At 40.6% G+C, this 14787-nt stretch overlaps 1 protein-coding gene across 4 annotated transcripts in view; it reads right to left on the reverse strand.

Moving 5' to 3' along the window:
* Positions 1-8591, reverse strand: part of tenm1 (teneurin transmembrane protein 1) — a 165114-nt gene extending 156523 nt beyond the window's left edge. For all 4 annotated transcript variants that reach the window (XM_058063859.1, XM_058063856.1, XM_058063855.1 and 1 more), the window contains exon 1: positions 8268-8591. The gene's annotated coding sequence lies outside the window, so the exon portion shown is untranslated. The remainder of the gene's footprint in view (positions 1-8267) is intronic.
* Positions 8592-14787: the final 6196 nt, after the last annotated feature.

Here is a 14787-nt window from a genome sequence, read left to right on the forward strand (position 1 = left end):
AATAAAAATGATTCTTAAAGGGCCTAGTGCGCAGGCCACACAGCTAGGAGACCTGGGTTTGATTCCCCGTTCGAGCATCTCTGTCTCTGAAACCTGGATAAAGCTCTTGTATTGAGGCACCAGCCTACCCTACACCGACCCGACTGTTGGAGGTGCACGCCGTGCTTTGCTGGAGGGTTTGGAGAAGGACAAATGAGCCAATATGGCTTACGTGTGCGACATAGCATACTGAACCCTTAAATTTCTCTTGCATTTAGAAGGTATACAACCCATATCTGCATCTTCTCCTCCAATTTTGAATCAACATTTGCAATAGAAAGTTGTAACACATAGAGAAATGCCAGCTGCAATAACATTCCCATTTTCTTTTTAATTACCATGGTTTGCTCATGACAAAGGAAGCAAACTAAATACTAGACAAAAGTTGTGGTTACTCAGTGAGCTTACATTACATGCACCATCACGAAGAAGAGATGTAAAAAAGTACAAAGTGTGGCCCAGTGGCTATTTTCAGACTATGGATCATTATTTATTGGCACACAGCACATTCTAAAATACAATTATGCAAAAAAATCCAGCAAAAATGTGAAAATACACAAGAAAAAACAGAAATTTTGATTCAGTTGTCCCTGGCTATATCACGCTATGAGAATACAATAGGAACAGCATAGCTTGAAAGACAACAACTGTGGCAGCATCATTTCAAATTTACTATCAGAGTATAAAATGACATAGTGTACATTATAGCTATCAAATGTATCTTATTTATTATGTATTTTTTGTAAAACTAAGACAGAAACAACAACAGACCCACGATACAACAGTAGCAGCCTGGAGTTTGTTTTTGCTGTTCTGTAACAGGCAGTGTGCAAGTCGGAATTAACTTGAGGTTGTGAAGATTAGATTAGATTTATTGGTTCCCAGGGGGAAATTCATCCTTACTGACTGTATTTTACAGAGACAAGAAAGCACATCGCACACAACAACAGTAACAACATACAATCAACATGATAGTAACGACAACAGCAGCAGTACAGTAAAAGCGGGACAGACAGATAAGCGGGGGCAGCTGTTCAGGGCGGCTGTGCCTGCAGGGATCAGGCTTTTCCCAGGACTGCTAGTGGGATGAGGTATTGGTGCGGTGCAGTTCGACCCCACCCACGAAAGCGGTAACAGTGGTGGGACAAACGTGACAAAAAACATCATAGTGGGGATGGAAGAGCTTTTTTTTATTGATGCCATTTGATCGACCCACATTACGTTTGAGATACTACAACAACAAGAAACTTTCCCAATTCTAAGGATGAGCTATTATGTCTTAATATTGCTTCCCATATCGACTGTAATATAAAATAAGAGTATAAAGGTGACTATAGGGGTGTTATTTAATGTCTACAAGGCTCTAATAATGTTAAACATGGCATAAATATGTTGTCTATGCTTTAACTACAAAAGTATTCCAGTTAGGGTTGGAACCAATTAACCGCATACGAGGGACGACTGTACTAGCGACTAGGGATGCTCTGATCGATCGGCCACCGATAAACATTAGACAATTTCCGTGTAAAACCATGTAAGCGGCATAAAAATATCAAATTGCCCCCTTTAATATTTAGATTTTTCAGTATGTGGAAAAGGTTTCCACTGTGCAGCATTGAAGAGACAACATGGTGACTACTGGGGGTAGGTTGGCAGATCTGCATCAGGGAGTATTTGTTGTCCACATGGGTGAGGTTCAGAATCAACATAGCATATCTGAGCAGTGTTGGGACATCCATACGGTTCACTGATTTAGTGATCTTTCAATGTGGCCTCTGGTGTGGAGTAGCTGCTTTGACTTTTCAAAGGTCCTTTTTTTCCTACCCCATCTCTCTTTTTAACTTTCTTTCATACTACTTCTAACCAAACAGCCGGGTTGATTTTGTGATACTTACTTTGACTTTCTCACTGATCTAAGGATGTCTACTTTTCTCCCAAAGAATACATGAATATTTACATGCACCACACTGCTTTACCTCGCTCGAGCCACAAAGGAATATGACCACAAATACACCGGCAAACACAGAGCAGAGACCACCCAAAACCACTTAATCAATATTCCTGACAAGGAGAAGCCTTATTCAACACAATTGATATTCCTCCTCTCTCGCAAGATAAATACATGTCAATGTCCTCCTTGCAGGCCTAAAAGGCTGTTCACACTAACTCGTTTTGCAAATAAAGCTTTACATCAAGACTGACAACCGCCTAAGCTCTCCGCATCAGCCACTGCTCGCTAAAAATCCTCTTTCAATAATGCATTTGGCTGCTAAAACCAACACCACTCAAAGATAAGCAAAGTGGTGGCATTACAGAAACAAAATTAATTGATAAACCAATGCCAGGAATTGGATTCAGTTGTAAGCAAGTGCAACAGTACTTCCTGTATAGCCCCTTAATGAAGTTGTTGATTATGGAAAAATAAGTGAGCCCAATTCCTGCAGAGGAGTTATTGACGAGATCAGCTGTGCGGCATTATAATATTCGATTATAACTTTACATTGGAAAATACAGATATGGTCAAGACAACAGATTAGCTTAACCAAAGTATTTTCATTGGAGATTAACAAGACAAAGACAAAAACTGAGATATTCCACAACGTTGACTTTGTGCTTGTGACGTTCATCGTCATACTTGTGAATATTAGCATGATGTGAGTTGAGTGATGCTCTCGGTTTAAAGCATGAACAGGGACGCTTCGTCTGATTTGCATAACAAATCAAAAGGTAAGTCCAGTGCAACTCTTTTTATTTGCACTTCACCTTTTGCTCACTCTGTCATTGTAATTCCCACAGTAGTTCTAGCGGATAACTGATTAACAAACAAACTGTGTCTGTGTTTGGAAAGGCTTCAACTTTGCTTGAATGTTTTACAGCCAGTCCATCCATGAGAAAATGACTTTCTTTGCCAATATTAGCTACCAAATGACACTACTGCCAAACATTCATGAGTTTATGTAACTGTGTGTTCACCATTCACTTCAAAATTAAAAACCATGTGTGACCATGCAAATTATCAATGAAGAAATGTATTACATTTGGCAAACCAAAACACTTGAACCTAGTTGAGATTGGTATAAAATAGAGATGTAGTGCAAAAATGGTTTCGCTGCTGTATGTTATTTTCTATTATATTTTCTTCATTTTCAGGAAACAAACTGGGCATGCTACGATGAGATTTGCATTTCTCATTTTGGTGGTTGTCAAATGGACCATTGTGCCTTCTTGGTATACTTTACAGAACAAACCCACGGTTGTTTTTCTGGGCACATCGGGTCGGGATGACACGCAATGCATGCTGTAAAATATGAGATTTCAGGTTTGTTCCATCTGGAGGCTGCACATATCAGACTGGGTTTAGCTGAAAAATGCCTCCACAGTCCCGCCACGCTTTTCTTGGAGTATATTCTTGTTACTTTATTTGCTCAGATGACGATGTTTTTTGCGCATTTTGTCATGGCATTTTGGCTGGCAGTCAGCAGAGAACGTGCCTCTATGCAGTTGGAAGTGAATGTGTGCCATGATGCACACACTTGAAAAACTAAAAAAATAAATAAATAAATGAACTTTTTACTTTGTACATCATACAAGTGGAATGATGCATTTAAGAAAAGTGGATTTGTGATTTACCATTAACAGCCCTGCAGTTTTGCAGATGTTTGGTCCATTTTTTCCCTGAAAAAAGGCAATTTCTTCGGCTAAAAAACATCTCATTCACCATAAGTCAGTAATAATGTATAAATTATATTGAATAATTTAAAAATATGATAATCCGGCAACCCCACCGAAGTCAGCTGGGATAGGTTCCAGCATACCTGCAACCCTCGTGAGGATTAACGTGAGATTAACTTAAATAATCATTGATTAGTGGAGAGTACTTATATATTTTATTCTAATGCACAAGTGTGTGAGGCAGATTTAGAAATTAAACTTGAATCGTATCACGAGTGAACAATGGCAGTTGAAAAGAGAACAGGAAGCGTTCAAGGGCTCAATCGCTTTTACTGCTAACTTTGATTACTACATTTTTTAGTTGTTTTTTTTTTTTGCCATACACGATGGTTTGGAACATAACCTGAAATTCTAATTGGTTACACTGAGATAAAAGTTTTTGAGTTTTTATCTGTATAATAATAATGATGTGTTCTTTAAGTGGTTAGCTTTCAGTTTAATGTCCTTATAATGTTGTTTGCTTTTAATGTTTTTTTCAAGGTTGATTTTCAAACGAGCAGCATTTACAGTTAAAGCTTTTTTGGACGGAATCCTAATCTGACGATGCTCCTGTTCTCATTCAACTGAAGGTGAATTCCTGAATGCTGTACATCTCTCTCAGTAAAAGCTATCTGGAACCAAGTCCGGTTTGTCCTTTGTATCAACAAGACAAATATAATGGCTTTTGACTATATTATTTTGACAAACTTGCAGGATGAGGTGAAGGACAATTTATGTGGCAATAAATCTGTGAAGAAACAAACATTGATTTTCCTTCTTGGAAAATTGTCCACTGACTTGATTAATAAAAATTTCCCAGTGAGAAATGTATCCCTGTAGGTAGGCACCAGCTCTCTTTGTGTGTGTGTGTGTGTGTGTGAATGATATTTTAGCTGCGTAAGTGTGTGTGATAACCTGTGTATGCCTTGAATAACACATTTTTGTGTTATGTTCGGAAAGCAATTAAAGGGAAAAACTCACAAAATGTCACAATCCACTGGAGACAAATTAAGCACTCAGAAATGACCGCAGCATCTTCCTGACAGCTTCGCTGTCTCAGCCCTCCAGCTAGCTACGTTCCTTTAACGCGCCTCCTTCACACACTAAAAGACACACACACCACACTCCTCTTGACAAATTAATCTCATATTTTAAAGAGAGGTGGAGTGGCTTGACCAGTAAACCTCTCGAGGCTGCGATCCTTCTGTCTTTGGACCAGGGAAGTCGTTGAAGTAAGAGGAGTGTGCACGAGGGGCTGTGATTGCATTTTCTCAATACAATTCTCATATAACATGTTGCTTCTTGTTAAAGCACATATACAATAGTTCCTGAATTTTGCCCACAGCCCAATGGAAGAACACAAGAGGGAATAAAGAGCTGGAGATGTGGGTTGAGACATAGCCAAATACTTAAAAGAAGATTGCCTCCGGCGTACACGCTAGAACCGTGCTTGTGTGTGTGTGTGTGAATTTGTTTGGACCAACACTGACTGAGGGTGACTTTAGTTTTGATATTATTTGGTTAGCTTTGCAGTTGTTGTTGGTGCTTCTTTAAAAGGGCAATGCTTTATTGTACTATATCAGACCAGCATAGGAGAAGGGCCATTCCAGTTTGGGTCCCCAGGAAATTAAATGTATTTAAAAAAGAGTTACATCATCTGAAAATAAGTTCAATCCATTATTTATGCATAGTCACTGATAATTCAACTATGTCTGTGTGTGTTCAGTGTAAACCAACAATAATGCTAATGCTAAGTCATGTTATGTAAATGAGTCATCAGGAAATGTAAATAAAAATTAAAGTTGCCTGAAATGCACCAATACACATTTTGAGTACTCCAGTATGTGTATCATCGGATTTAGAGTTGGAAAAAACACAAAATTGTTACGTTTTTCAGAAATGTCCCCACAACAAATAGATTAGGATTAGGTACAAAATTGGTAATTTATGCATGAAAATAAAGATATTTTGAATAAATACACTACATGCCTCCAAAAATGTAAAATAATGGTTATAGTATGTATCATGTTTATGTTTCCGTATCATTCTTATAGTAAAAAGTAGTCAAATTTAAATGACATATAGTACCTAAGTTTTTGCATGTTTTCGGGTTACAGTATTTTGCTTCCTTAATTTATGTCTTATTGCAGAGCAGGGTTTTTTTCCTCCATTGGTCCTGTTGCCAAATGATTAGAAGCAATGTTAATTAAAAATGCATTTGTTTAACATGAGTATGCAACAGTATCAGTGCTACGAGGTAGTAAATATTAGAAGTTGTACAATGGTGTCCATGTATTGGCGTCTAATGGTCCAATTTTCGGAACGCAGGGATGGCAAGGGTGCAGCGACTTTAAAATGATCAGCAGGGGTGGCGAATATGTGACACATACTAGCTTCCCCGGCAATTACATTCTTATCATATGTGATGGACATGCAGAGAGAGACGAGGGGGGTAAAATATCCCACTAGGCTTCAGATTGCTTCTTAATCCAGTGGCGGGTGTAAGTGCTCTGTGTTGTGTTATGCACACCCCCCCTGTGCCTCTCACATTGTCCTCTCACTTATTCATGACCTCAAATTTATTAAGGAAAAATCGTTTGGCAGCAACATTGTGGGGCAGAGGGAAACGACGGAGCGGTTCAACAGGAGAGGGGAGCATTACAGTGCCATGGGCAAAAGCATTCCTGGAATGAAAAATTATTAATAATGCAGGGCTGGATAACAAAAAGAACCCCCCTGCTGTCTGGTACAGTGTGCACTTCACAAAGACAATGCAGTTTTACGCAAGTATCACACACATGTGAACACTTTTACTTGGTATTCTCCACTTGGGACAATGCCATATGATGACAGGCGAGCATCCTAACAGCGCAGCGGCTCTGTTGTACTGAAATAATGATGTGAATGCAAACCATGGAGAAGCGTCTCCATAGTATACCATATGTGCTACCCTCTTGCAACATGACTGGAAATGGAAAAATGAGAGCGCAACAGCTGAACAAGATCATTAGCATCAACATCAAACTACTGCTGAGGAGTCAACTGGCAGAGGTTGATATGAGTGAACGTTGGGTGGATTGATTAGCCCAGTCAGTGGATGACTGACAGAAATGCCAATGCCTTATCAGTGGCATGAGCGAGGCGTGTAATTGGTGGTGTGACATTTCAATTCAAAGAGCCGCCATAATGGGTGTGCCATTTAAGATATGCACTTAATTAACAGCGAATCAACCCTATAGAGCCTAAAAAGCATCCATATGTAGATAACAAGTCAATAACCACATTATGTGACAATGTGTGGTCCAGGTTGTGTGTGGGAGTGTGGGAGTGTGTGAGAAAGGGATTGCAGCTTGTTTGTGTGTGTGTGTGTGTGTGTGTAGTACTAGTAGTAACCGCCTATCTAAACTCCATGCACAGATGCTCTCTACTAATATTTCTTTAGACAGACGGTCTTATTTCCATTATGGCACAATGAGAAAGCCATAAGAATGTGCCTGCCACATATGAAAAACTCAGGTAGGGCAGTGACACCTCCCTGACAACCCATACGGCATTAATATTCCCTGCTTTTAAACAGGCTGAAGTAAATTTACTGCTCAAATTGTCATATTTTCAAGCGGAAGAGTAAATTGTGACAAATTGTAGTTTCTCATTAAGTGCATTTGCATGAACAAATGAAAACAATTCCAATGTGTGTCATTGTAGTGATGAATAAAACATGATTAACAGTGAAAGTTGTTCATTTTCATTGCGGAGCTTATTAAGATATATGTGCATGGTGTTTTATTTAATTATTTAGTGGTTTCCTGCAAAGCAATTACAATGTGAAGGAGAGAGAAGGTATAATTTAAATCAGTTGAAGCATATCCTAACGATGGCAGCTTCACAATAATTATGATTTATTCACATGCATTTTTTTTTTGTTCATAATAATTCTCCTTCACTTGTTTTTAAGTCTTTCAAAAATAAGTCAAAAATAAACATGCAGCTCATAATTTTATCTAGAAGTGGTCCGGCCGTCTTCGCCTGCATTCACACACTTGCACACAAGTTTTATAGACACCTTTTTCAAAGATTTACCACATTTGGGCAAATATGATGGACCTGTAGGCCAGCAGTGCGTATGGCCCTGAAGGTAACACTGTTGGAGCACAGAAGGCTCCAGTTAAAGAGATCTCCACCCTGTGGACCTCATGTGGCCGTGTTGGCATCATTAGGCTGCCTCAGTGCTGATGGAGATGGAGAGGAAGCAGCCAGCGACTCAAGGCTGCCAGTGGACTAAAACCAATAAGATATATATTTTTTACCAATCGCCATGATTATTGTGTAAAAGTGTGTATCCGAGCATCCTCGGCGTCTGTGTTCCATTCACGCATGAACACGCACGGCACAGTACACAGACTAAACAGCTGATGATCATTTCCTGTGAACTCACGTTGTCCCCCCCAAAGCAACAGTGCTGAGACCGGATCACATGTCGTGCATGAGTCCACTAAAGGCCGGAACTGGACGCTTACCTTCCCGATGTGTAGCAGCCATTCCTTTTTGGTCCAAATACACGCTTAAGATCCAAATGCGGTGCAATCCCCCCCTGCAGAATCGGAAGCCGTGACGTTGTGTTTTCTGCTAAACGTGGCGGAGACACCCCGCGTTGCTTCTCGGAGTCTGCCGGTGTGGCTCGCAGGCGGTGGCGCTGATGCCGATGCCGATGCTGCTTCAGACAAGATCTCCGCAGAGACGAAGGGGGTCTGCTATGCTGACAGGAGGGAGCCCGGCAAGCTGCGATTAGCCGCACTTGAACCCGACGAGGCTGACTGGTGATGCTCAGGCTGCCGAGGCTCAGTGCCGCTATAACAGCATCCCTGGATCATACCACCGCACCGCGGGTAAGGGGGTGTGGCACAGACCGGTGTCGCTACAACCACAGGCTCCATTCTCATACTTTGCTCTTTAGTCCATATCGCTTCACATAACTTACAAAAATACAAGAGTAAAGTCCACTTTTTGAGCTGCAATGGCTTGTGGGAACCTTAAATCTGGGGTTTGACTATATAAATCTATTTCCATATGTAAAATAATATTTCATTTTTTTTCCTCTTTAAATTTGTATTTTTTATATTTTATCTTTTTTCCCTGCAGAAATCTACTTTTTTTTAAAGGCACATAATTTATATGCATTTATGTCTTCATGCTTCACTGATAGTATTTTTTCAGTCAAGGGATGAGATTTCGCACTTTCTTTGGCAGTCCTTGAATGCACCACAGTTGCTGAGAGACCCATAAGTCAAACTTCTAAACTTCTCCACCATGACTCCGATTCATCACTAGTCTTATTTCACCATTCATTAGTGAAGAGTATCTATACATTTTATACATGAAGTAGTCCTGCACGTAACCTTTGCGAAATGCAGTGATACTGTGTGTAAGTGACAATACTACCATTTCAACTTATTAGCATTATTTTTTTCCCACATTTTTGTTGTTATTTTTTTAGTTTGCTAAGTTTGGCCCTGGGGCCACACTTTGGGCACCACTCTTTGAAATGTTCTTTTTGTCTGGTTTCTCCATTTCTGCTATTTTTTTTTATTGTTTATGTGCCAATGAAAACCGTCTTCAGACTGCGATTTGGACACCTTTTGGTATGAAACAGATACATGAAACAGCTACAAACATTGGCCATAAAGTCTAATATTTGCATTAATTACAATTATTAGATGAATTAGTTGTGTTACACCCCCGGGAAGGAAATGGATCCCCTTTTTCCTGACAGCACAAACTCATTAGAAATACTATTTATTGTCATGTAGATCAAATGTTTCCTTATAACAGGGGTGTTCAAACTTTTTATATACTGAAATGTGTTTAAAATATGTCAGTTTTGTGCTTTTGTGTTTTGTGCTTTTTGTTTTTTATGTTTATTTCAACAAAGTTCCACAAGCCATTAATAAAGGGACAACCCACGTCTATGTCTGTATGACATTATTGCTGTTTTACATTAAAAAAGCAAAGAAATTGAACTTGACACTAATTGACTGCTGCAGAAGATCCTGTAAGATGTTAATTTAAGTGCTTAATGATTGTGACCTATGTGCGCTATATGTGTGATGCTTGACTGAGGGTATTTACAGCCAGTACAGGCTGATACAAGGGACTTGTGAATGACAGGTGTTCTAATGATGCAGTTTATTATTTCCCCTAAGCCCAGCACGCGAGGGGCTACAAACAACCACTTTGACAGATATTTCCATCTATCTGTCTTTCAGCCTGTCTTACTATATCCCCAACACAGAACAGCAGCATGCATCTTTTATCAACAACGGGCTCTGGCACTTTCCCCTAGTTTCATCACCAATTCTTTAAACTGAAGCTGCATTCTACACCTTTCTTGCTTGAGTGCTAAATGATCCAAGAGAGCGCACAAACCAGGTAAGGGAAGATTCTGTTCTGTTCTTTGACATATGATATCCAGTCTGTGGCACCGTCTTGTCAATGTGTTGCCGCCACTTCACATGAAACGTCTTGCAGCAAAACCCCGGAAGATGGCGGTGGACTGTGATCAGAGGAAAAAGACCTGAAGAGTTTCCAATGTTTGCCCACTGAGCTCTAATGGCAGGCACATTATACCTCCAGCAGGTGGACAAATGCTCTTTAAGGAATGGTTCCCTGTGGTCCACACATCTCCTCAAGACATCTCCTTGACAACCAGCTCATGGCAGAGATTCGAAATGTCACATTGTTTTAGTGTGGGCCTTTTTTCATCATTTTATTCTACTGAAGAGGACTAATAGATAGGAGGGATGCAAAGTGGACCGCCTTTGTTATAAAAGAAACAACACCCTGGTACATTATTCCAGGAACATTTACATTTGCTATAAAAGTTGGATTGTATATCCATAGGGTTTGGAAATGACAACTGCTGTCTACTTATGCTCGCGTTTAAGGCAAAGGAGGCTGACATTTTAGTATAATTATGCCCTGTAAGGCTGCTTAGGCTGCATTTCATAGACATAATGCCGGTTGCATGATATCAAATGTCATCAGATTATACTGCAAATTGTATAAGCTAATGAATGAGAAAAAAGAGTTCATATGTGCAAAAGATGTCAGTGGAAACAAACAGGAGAGGCCCTTCTCCTTAAGACGGTAGTTTGCCGAGCCAATTATCCCTGCCCTATTTGGACAACACAGCAGAGAGGGATGCACCGCACAGAGGTGGATTTAGAATCGCTACTCCATGAAAGCGATATGAGGGCGAAGAGAAAGCTACTGTTGCTGTTGTGAATGCTAAGACCGAGCGTCTAGTGAGAATAAGTTGGATGGGAAGTTGTCCGTGCCTGTCTCCTCCCTGAACCATCCCCAACGTATGCACCAGGCCAAGTGGCACATCTGTGGGGGCCTGGAATATATTGGAATTGAAACTAAACACTGACTGTACTTTAGCCACGGCTAATCTATAGAATGGCCGATAATTGTTTTATATATTCCTGTTCCGTTTGAGCATCACCATTGGAACGCTTTAGTTAATAATGATTGCTGTTTCATTGTTGAATATGGCTGATTATTGGTTACAAAATGCATATTTAAGAACATTTTAAACCACAGGACCAAGTTGGTTTAGGCTTTTTCCCGACTTAATAACAGAAATAATTCATAACTAAGTAGAGTTAAAATGAGAGAGTCAAAATGTACAGTATGCACAGCTGTTTGCATATTCTTTGGTGGCCCCTGAATGCATCATAGTTGCTGCGAGAGATGCTGACTCCCTTTCATGAATGGTGGTTTGTCTATATGTGCCCTGTGATTGGCTGGTGACCAGTCCAGTGTGTACCCGCCCGAAGACAGCTGGGATAGGCTCCGGCACCCCCTGCAACCCTCGTGAGGATAAGCGGTAGAAAATGAATAAATGAATGGTGTTGGTCTGTCCTTCTCACCATCACCTAAAAGCATTTGGAATGTTACCCGGTGGTGTTTGTCAGTTCATCCACAAGAACATTTGGTACGAGTTATTGATGTTGGGCGAGGAGCTTGGCTCACAAGCTACAATGTTCTTCATCTGGAACATTTTCAATGAGCTTGAGGTCAGCTCTGCACCAATCATGCTTTTATACAACGTTTACCTTCCCTTTTCCCATAAAGATGGAAGCATGCAATTGTCCTCGGTCTTGGAAAAGTACAGGATGAAGATTCATATAACACTACGGGGTCCAGCACAACCTCTGACTGATTAATACATTTAATAAGAGAAGCGTCTCAATACTTTTGTCCATTTGGTGTTTACTGTTGGGCTCCTTATTATCAGATTAAGTATCCAGTGCTACATCACTTCACAGCTGGAGGCCCTTTAAATGAACATTATTTAGTAGTGCGGATACAAACATAGTTTTTCTCCCCTGAACTCCTTGTCCCTCGTAGGCTGTAATGCATTGGCCATTGATCAGTGCAGGCAAACAGGGGGATTGTTGCTTGCTTTATTAGATACTAACAATTATCCTTTCAGTAATTCCCTGCAATTCCCTCCTGTTATCTTCTTCTTTATTTCAGGCCGGGTCTCCCACCTCTTTCACAGCATCTTTTTCAAAATCCTCCTCCTATTGCTACACATTGTATTCTTGTTTTGTTTTTTTTTTTTGCTTCCTCCCCGCACGACTCCTCCCTCTTTGCTCATCCCGTCTCTAGTGCCACATTGCTGTAGGGGCTCCTCCTGCTTATGTCTAATGAGGGATCTTGGATCAATGCTGTCAACAAAGGGATAGAGTACGATTATGCCCTCACAGTGGATTCCCAATCTCCAGGGGTGTAAAGAGTAACAGTAACAAGGGTAGGGGTTTTTTAGAAGGGTGTAAACTTTGTACTCCATCAAGCTTCCTCTGTACAGTCAACCAAGAATCACAATGGAGGCATGAATTTGTTAATTTTTTTCCATAAATGATGACCTTTCTAAAGCTTAACCATAAATCCTCTTATATTTTACTCTATATGACCCAAAGGAGTAGGAAGAAGTAGAGCTTATTTATACAACGATTAACAACACAATGATAAACACCGTCCAACACAACAATGAGACAGAACAAGCTATTCCAAAAGACGGGAAATAAAAATATTGAACACTGACATTTTGATCCCACTCCAGTGGCGGCTGCTGGTCATTCAAGGAGGGGAAGCTCACTTTTTCCGACCTACATCATATATGTGTTTATTTATTTATATGCAAATGGGGGATCTGCCATGATGTGCGGCTTGCTAGCAGCTGGAGCCGCTGCGCGAGGTTACCGTGTGACCAGCTGGGAGTATGAGTGTGAGTGATTGTGACGGGCTGAGATGCTCCGCAGATACGGCTGCTCTTTGGGAAAGAAACCGCAGAGTGACAGAAGGGAGTCGCCAAACACGACGCTCATCGTTATTAACAAAGACGAAGTCGCTGGGCATCGGTCCCAAGTCCCTGAATCACTTCAGAACAACGGAATGAAAAAGCTCCAGTGGAGGTTTATGCAGTAAAAATTCTAATACACAATTTATCATCAATTTCTGTATATGAATTGAGAAAGTACTTATTGGTGATAATCAATAAATTGACATTTTTGCTTTTTTTGACCAATAGAAAGTTTATCATTATCATTTTGCCAGCAGTTTGAAAGGCTGTCCTTTCAGCCTGCTATTATTATACCCCCCTCGGAGAGCAAAAGCAGCTAAAAAATAAAGCAGTCCCTTAAAGGTCCCTACCCATTCATCACCCACAGCAAGAATCTTAAGGCAGGTAAGATGCAAACCGGTTTCAAGGTGGTGACATTCCACTTCGAGCCTTTCGCTCATAATTAGTCCTGTCTCTGAAAGGACGTGACATTCATAATTTCTAAATGAAATCTATATGTATAAACTGATGCCAGCTTAAAGAAAGCAGGAGTCACAGAGGATGCAATAAGCCGCAGACGAGGACATCATCGCAGCAAAGACAGGCTGCGTGGGTGCCGTACCGCAGCTATTGATTTATAAGGCATACAGTATCTTCATCCTTACAATATGCATGAAAGTGAAGGCAACATCAAGAGAAGTGAGTTGAGCAATGGAACCGAGGCTTTGTTCTTGATTTGCTTTGGTCCCAAAATCAGGGCTTTCTACTTCGGACCCCTAAAATCTGACGACTATTCCCGTATAGATCAAAGTGTGTGTGTATGATTTGGGGGGGCTTTTGTATTAAGTGGCGGTGGTTTGAGTGCTTTCCCCCATGCGAGTAGCAAAAAGCCTTCAGATAGCGAATACCACCCTAAAGCTTGGGCGCTTCTCCTTTTATCACTGTACACTCCTTGCTGGTGCTACCCTGCTTACCTGTGACAGCAGCGCTTTTCAAACGCACCTCATTGCATTTCAAACGCCACCGACTCCCACTCCTGTTTCCAACGCTCCCGAGCTGATTTACGTAGCTGTCAGCTGCCCAAATACTGTCTATCCCCTGGCCTTCTCTCCCACTCCTTCCCAAACTGACTCCTTCACAACTTTGAGTAGTTAAGAAAATGTTTTATGCATTTGCATTCCACAGCTGCCCACGCACAGGCAGGCACAGCTCCTGAAAGACGTAGTCTCTTTCCACGTACTGTACTTGTGTGTGTCGCATGTGTCTTCATCTGTTCGTGTTTGTAGTCACACGCAATGGATTTGTACTTGGTTTTTACCTGCTTATTGAGAACATACTGTATTTAATGATTGTGTTGTTGAAAATAAGAACATATCCCGTCTTTGGGAATGAAATATATATGTACATTATGCAAATCTAAACCTCAATAAAAGTAAGGTATGCCAAAGGCCATTGTGGTTCCAGTAGCCTATTCTTCAGTGAATTAATCACAGTAAGAGTCGGATGGTCCGCCTACATACAGTACCTAGCATTTGTCAGAGAAAGAAAGGACACAGTAGCAATGAATTTGCATTCGTTTGAAGATGTATTATTAATTCATGCCAATGAAATTTTGCATAAAGGAGAAGCTTGGGTGAAGCTTGAAAGCGGTAAAGAAAAAAAAAAAAGCCCCAATAACCACAGTGACG

Source organism: Doryrhamphus excisus, chromosome 23 (assembly GCF_030265055.1).
Source record: "Doryrhamphus excisus isolate RoL2022-K1 chromosome 23, RoL_Dexc_1.0, whole genome shotgun sequence".
Classification (NCBI taxonomy): Eukaryota; Metazoa; Chordata; class Actinopteri; order Syngnathiformes; family Syngnathidae; genus Doryrhamphus; species Doryrhamphus excisus.